Source organism: Uranotaenia lowii, chromosome 3 (assembly GCF_029784155.1).
Source record: "Uranotaenia lowii strain MFRU-FL chromosome 3, ASM2978415v1, whole genome shotgun sequence".
NCBI classification, from domain to species: Eukaryota; Metazoa; Arthropoda; class Insecta; order Diptera; family Culicidae; genus Uranotaenia; species Uranotaenia lowii.
The window spans coordinates 177,531,913-177,539,011 of record NC_073693.1 but is presented as its reverse complement, the minus strand read 5'-3'; the positions used below and the strand labels follow the sequence as shown (position 1 = coordinate 177,539,011).

Below are 7,099 nucleotides of genomic sequence, written 5' to 3'. Positions count from 1 at the left end.
TGTTCTACTTTCATAGGAGTCCAGTACTGGTTTTAAAAATATAGAACATGCCACATTCCCCTTAACAGAAAAAATAATCGAAATATATTGAAAAAAGTGATCAATATTACCCCGGATTACGGTACTCCTAGCAAGTTCGAAGGAAAAAGCGAAAAGGTTGAGATATTTTTTAACTATGCAATATGACATGTGTTGCGAAACATCAACAACGATTTTCTTGAAATATGCCAATTATTTCATAAGACCTGTTCAAAATTTAGTTATTTTCCCGGTTTTGTTTTGATAGTTCTCTTTGGTGTGTTTGGAGACATTTGATGGCTCAGCCAAAAAAAAAGCAAAAATCGGTTCCAATAGGTCGTAGGAATTTTTACACTTATTTTGTGGGATAGGGTCGTACGTTTATACAACTATACTACAACTGTTATACAACTTTAATTTTTTAAGTTTTTATAGTGAGGAACAAACTTTATTAAAAATTTACAAATTTTATACCCAAAATTGTATGCAGAACCATTATGCTTTTTTTTAACAAGCGTTGGTGACTCAAAAAGGTGATTTTTTTTTTATCTAACACTAGGTTTAGGTACTTTTTATCTATACCAATCTATACGAGACCCCGTGGGAAAAAGCAACACTAGAGTATTACTGTACTGTACATAGTACTAAGTTAATCAAACTACAGATTTCTTATCAAGAATCAACCTTCTTTAAGTCCACAATTTTGTTTTCTGCCGTTCGGTAGAGCAAAATATGGCATAAAACACTGAAAGTGAATCTTTAATATCTTACATATAATGCATATGTCAAAACTTTTTGCGTTCCTAAACAAAGTTGCTGAATGAGTTAAGGTCTTGAAAATTGAAAACTCAAAAAGATCTCCAGTGAGGCCAGACATTATTATAGAGCGTCTATTGAATTGTGTAACGAAAAGTTTCGTACTATTTTATCTTTGAACTGCCATAACACCAAAACTAGAGCTCATCAATAAAATCTAGCATAATACTCCTACAAGAGAATGCTTGTCTTGATGGAATATGAATTAAAGTTCAAAAGATTTCTCCTAGGAACTTAAGGTTTTTTTTTATAAGGGTATATAAATCCAAACATTGAGCGCTTTGAGGTACTCTTAAATCAAGTCCGCTTGAGCTGAAATTTAGTACAGGTAAGTTTTTTAGCCAATCTACAAAATGTATATGGTCGGTTTCCTAAATTGATCATTTTTCCATATATCCATTGCCAACCCAAGGTAAATAAGCATGTATTTATTTTTTAAAATATCTATATGGTCTGATTTTTATTAAGATCGCAATCAAACTTGTGGCATATGCCGTAATAAAATAATTTGAGTTTTCAACGAAACTGATTTATGCTTGTTATTAGCAACTTATTCAAAGACTTGAAATTTTAGATTAAAACATAACAAGAACAATTAGAATCAAAACATGATAATTCTTTAATATTTTGTGTGAAGATCTACAACATGCTAGCTACATATGTAACAGACAGACATGCAACAATGTTGTGTCCCGTCTATGTATGCGGTTGTTTACAAACATGTTCGAGAGCATAAAATCAGCAACGGCCGATATCCAGTCCATTCGCATAAACGACGTTTTTCATGTTCTGCCTCAAGTTCAAGGCGTCTTTGAAGGTATCACTGCAGCATAACTGAAATAAACCAGAGAATGAGAAAGAGAGTATTACCATCACGATGCTTGATCTCTGGACTACGTATGAATCTTTTCTCACCTAGGCCTTCCCGGTATCTTTTTGCAACTTTTACGTTGTTTAGTCCAGCCGCGTGGTCTTTGGCTGCGTACTTTTTTACCGCGTACTCGCGAGCCTTTTTTATCAGCACTTATTTGCGCGAGCAGTTGCATGTACATTTATAATCATTTTATTCCTTCATTGATTTTAGTTTACCCTCGATCGTTCGGCAGTGCGGAGGTATTTTTTTCTATTTGCGGGTTGAGCATCAATACGGTGTTGGATTTTTCGTTGGACTCTGCAAACAAACCTAAGTGATCTAGCCTGGAGATTTATGTTGGATTATCCATTGAAGATCTTATCATGTGAACAGTGATGAAAAAAGCAAACCGTGATACTTGACGTTCTTATCATTAAGAAATTCAATCGTTTTCTCGATAAGTTTGTTTTGGAAAAGTGTAAAAAAGGATACATTGACCAGTGATATTTAAGATAAAAAATCTACCTCGTTAAGAACAAAACAGAAAGATCAAAACTGTTCTCAGTTGAAAGTGTTGTACGCTAAACTCAATCAAACTGTGCCCAGAAAAAGTGTAAGTGAAAACTGGATTTTCCGAGTCTGTCGATAACGACATGTCGTCCAAATAAGCGAAAACGCCTCGCTGGAAGAAAGTTACATCTCGTGGAGCACTTGTCAAACGCACATCCGTAAGTGTTATCGGTTATAACTTCACTCTCACTCTTATTCAGCCCATATGCGACATATTACCAAAGCTGGATTTATCGGCTTGGCTATGAAGACTTTTTGGATCCAAGTCGTTGCCCGAGTGACCACATTTCTTGGTCGATTGAACCCACACGAAAAAACAAATCCAGATGATTCTCTACAACGTCTGGGGAAATCAACTTGAAACATAGAAACTAGAATAACAAGGTAACTTGGGCTTCTTTCAGTTGTTCGAACGGAAGCGCCTTTTCTCTACTTCATTTTGTCTTACTCACGGATGATTCGTTAGTGTAATCTCTATTGAAGATTTTGATTGATAGCAAACTGTAGCTACTGGAAGTGCGGTTTTGCACCCACACTTTCTGTTACGGGAATAAGAAACCAACAGGAAAGTCATCAAACTAAGCATATTTCAAAGAACGTTGCCTGATCTTCATCACCTTTTCCTCTATTTCAAAATTTAAATAACAGCAGAAGAAATTTCAAGAATCAAACATAAGATTCAAATAAATGTTATCTAATAAGTAGCATTCATACGATCCAACCAAATGGTAAAAAAAAAATCAAAGCTTGACAAAAACGTTTGTTTGTTTTAAAATCTTATTTTTTAACTACCGTCTACTGGGACATCATGCAACACTTTTCAACTTCAATGGCTTTTAAAAACTTAATTAAAACATATGATTTTAACCCTGCTTAAAAAAAGGGTAAGTTGCAACATACTTTGTTTGAAATGAAACAAATAAAAACTTTGAAAGTACATAGTTTTTGATGTATTTGTGATGTCATAACGAATAAAGCATTAATTGCAGTAATTTTGGGTTTTATTCGCAATAAATTTTATTTTTTTTTCAAAAATATTTTTAAACAAAATGCATAAGGTGCTGCATACATTTAGGAGTAAAAATTCTACAAAAAATTCTACTAGCTGAAATAATTGAAGTTAATGTTTGGATGGATTAAATTTTTAAAAATTAAAAACGCGTGATGCAAATCAATTCTATTACAGCATACAGAAACGATATTTTAAAGGTGAATCTTTGATTTGCATTTTAGCCCAGACCGAAAAATGATTAAGATTTTTGGATTATAAATAGTGACTTATTCTGAGCGACCAAGTATGAAGTGACTTTTATTTTTAATTTTTTCTAAGGAACACTCTTGAAAAGCTTTTTTTTTTCATTTTTCTAGAGATAAAACTATGTTTAACTGTCTTTTTACGAAACGCATTCGATCACTCAATTTTAGTTTTGACTCCAAAATTTTAGATTTTGGACAATCACATTTCCACTCGTTTGTTTGCCAATAAATTTCGAATTTTGCATATTGGAATCGTGTTTACTTCAATACGCTTTGATACCACAGATAGAAATACTATATTTCCATACACTGCACGTTGAGTTTCGAGGGAAATTTTTTACATAAATTTCACCCACCTAGCCCTAATTGTAATGTTGTTCATATTGGAATAATTTTTGAACACCCCCATCACCAGGACAATTTTTATCATATTTTGTTAATTTACAATGGTAATTCTTCAGTCAACATCTTATCTTGGCTTAGGACGAAGATTAACACATTTGAAACTATCCTCAGGTCCAGAAAACCAACACAAATTTTCATTTGTTTCTTACAAAAATAAGGAAGTATACATGGCCCGGCAATTAAACTACCGTAAAACGGGGCAACATTGATCACCGGGGTAACTGTGATCAACATAAACATTTTCCACATAATCATCAACAACTGAGTCAAAAGTTGAAATATCTAAAAAAAAAGATCTACCTTTAAAAACCTATAAATTGAGTTTTAAATTGGAAAAACTTTGTTTTTCAAAATCTTGAAATAGCTGTTTTTTCGCAGGCTCGCAAACAAACACCCTTCCTGATGAAATCAAAGCGTTTAGAAACAAACAGGTTGATTTATTTCATTTTCCTTCAGTAAATGTATAGTTTTGGTGTAGTTTTTGTTGTCATTTGAGGTAAAATTTTGATACCGTAATCCGGGGTAATATTGATCATTTTTTTCAATATATTTCGATTATTTTTTTCTGTTAAGGGGAATATGGATTTATTTTACTTTTTTTAAAACAAGTACTGGACTCCTATGCACGTAAAATATGGATGGAGAAATTTAAAAGACTATTTTAAATTTGACTTCAAAATCGTTTTCGTCTCTGTTCGAATTTATTGCTTTGGTGTGACATTGATCAGTCTTTATTCTGACGGTTTAAACGATTTTTCTTGATCATAAAGGATGCAAAACACCTTCATAATATTAACATATGATAGTTTACCCATTTAACCTTGATTTATAACGTTTTATTTTAAAAATATTTATAATCGAAAAAAGATCTATAATGCTGCCTACATTTTGGGGCAAAAATTATTATAATTGCTAAAAAGTTTGAGCTTCAAAATACAAATGAAATTTTGCCTTCACACATTCCCCTAGGGCCTAGGCCTTCCCACTATTTCCATTTTCATATTTTTCAAAGTAAACGATTTGATAGGGTTCCTATCCATTTGTCTAATACGGGCTTACTCTGTCCTTATCTTTTAAATATATTTTTTTTTTCATTAAACGACAATAAAAATAGCACTATAACTGTTCATATACAAAGAAAAAAAAATTGTTCTTTCACATTAAACAATCCGTTTGCTTCTAAATGCTTTTTGGTGTCATCAGGAGTGCTGTTTGTTTGCGAGCCTTGAAAAAATAGATATTTTAGGATTTTGAAATTAGATTTTTACTAACAGAAAAAAATTCAAATACAAACCAAATTTTGCCTAGTTGATACTCAATTAATAGGCTATCAAACATAGAAAACAGTTTTCAAAAATTCAAACTATAGACTGAGTTATGGATCATAATGTGGAAAACTTTATTGTTGGTCAAATTTACCCCGGTGATCAAAGTTTACGGTATTTAGAAAATAGGGACATTTTCCAAGAGTAAGCCAGTGTATGACAAAAGGCTAGAAACCCTAACAAATAGTAAAGTTTGAAAGAAAAAATTAAACGGGAATAGTTCGAGGGAATTGAATGAAGGCAATATTTAATTTTTTTTTGTAGCGTAGATTATATAAGTGATGTTCTAAAATTAAGCCCCTTAATTTAGGCAGCGCCATTGTCTATCTTCCGATTTTAAATGTTGTTCGGCCTTAACACATTAAGGACCGCGGTGTTTTTTTTTGGACCGCGAAGAAATCTAAACCAAGATACACCGAAATTCAGAATTTTATATCTCAGAATTCACTGGCCCAATGGTTACAAATTTAGTATCTTCGGGCCTCCGAAAGTGTTGTGTTATAGTTTGTAGAGTTTAATTATTAACTAATTTTAAATCATTTAAGTTTGTTCCGAACAATTGATAAACTAGCATTTATAAATATTGTGAAGGTGTTTTGTATTCTATATGATCAAGAAAACTCGTTGAAGCCGTCAACATAGAGACTGATCAATGGTACTCCCAGGGTTGGTTGGCTCTTCTCAAACAACAAAGAGCCGGGAGAAACCAACTCTGTTTTCAGTTCGGCTTCCGAGTGTAATCCTCTTTCGCTAATCGTGCTCCACTCGTTACCCGAGTTTACACGAGCTGTAAGTGACTCGGACGGCAAGTGTGAGAGCATTTGCATTCGAGTGGGAGAAAGAGAATTCTAAACAAAGAGCGCCCTGTGTTTCAGTCATACACCTCAGAGTAAATAAGGAAAAAAATATTTAGACTCCCACCACACAACGTAGAAAAAATATAAACAATTTCTACTCCGCTACTATGCTCACTGCTGTTAGCTGTTTTGAATTCTTTTTTTTTCACAAAAGGTAGCGTTCGAAGAAGAGGTGACAGGTGGTTTCATCAAAAAATCAGGACACCGCGAAAAACAAAAACCAGGATTTTTCAGGACCCCATAGATTGGTGGAAATGAAATGCAGCTCTTCTTAGATTGCATAAATTAAGGCGAAATAGCGGTGCAGTATACGCCTTAATTTATGCAGCAGAAGAGATATGAAGTTAGGTGGCTTTTAGTTTATACCGAAAAACACCGTTCAAATATCATTTGAATCGAAGATTACCATTGGTTTAAGAGGTTAAACTGTTTTTATTGCAAAATCAATTGCAATTAAGATCAGGACGGCTTCTAGAAAATCAAGACACCGCTGGGAGCTTTGATTCGGAAAGTAGCATCTATTCTCGTGAACGTACCAAGAATAAACTGAGTTAGCTCTCGAATTCTCCTCAGCACATTGCGCAACAGGTTTTTCCGGAGAAGGGAATTCTCTTCATCAGCGGATATGAATGCTCTCGCTCACTCTTATGTGTTGACAATCTCACTCTTCATTTCAGTGCGATTTATCTCTCCCCGCACCGATTGGTGAAGCAGACGAAAAAAATTGCACTCTCTTTCACTGGACAAGCCGATCTGAGGAGTTTTGCCACCCATGGGTACTCCAAAGCATCAAATTCTAAACAGAGATTAAATCGATTTTTAAATCAAATTTCAAGTAGTTTAATAAATTTCTGCAACCATGATTTACGTTTATAAGAGTCCAGTACTGGTTTTAAAATATGAAACATGCCACATTCCCCTTAACAGAAAAAATAATCGAGAAATATTGAAAAATGTCTAAACTGTCAGAGGATATATTTGTTAATTTTGTAATCAAG

The 7,099-nt window shown here is 33.6% G+C and overlaps 1 protein-coding gene across 1 annotated transcript in view; it reads left to right on the top strand.

Annotated features, from left to right (window-relative positions):
* The first annotated feature begins 1,937 nt into the window (after positions 1-1,937).
* The window catches only part of LOC129757431 (uncharacterized), a 41,100-nt gene continuing 35,938 nt past the window's right edge, over positions 1,938-7,099 (top strand). Inside the window, exon 1 of the mRNA XM_055754655.1 lies at positions 1,938-2,415. The gene's annotated coding sequence lies outside the window, so the exon portion shown is untranslated. The remainder of the gene's footprint in view (positions 2,416-7,099) is intronic.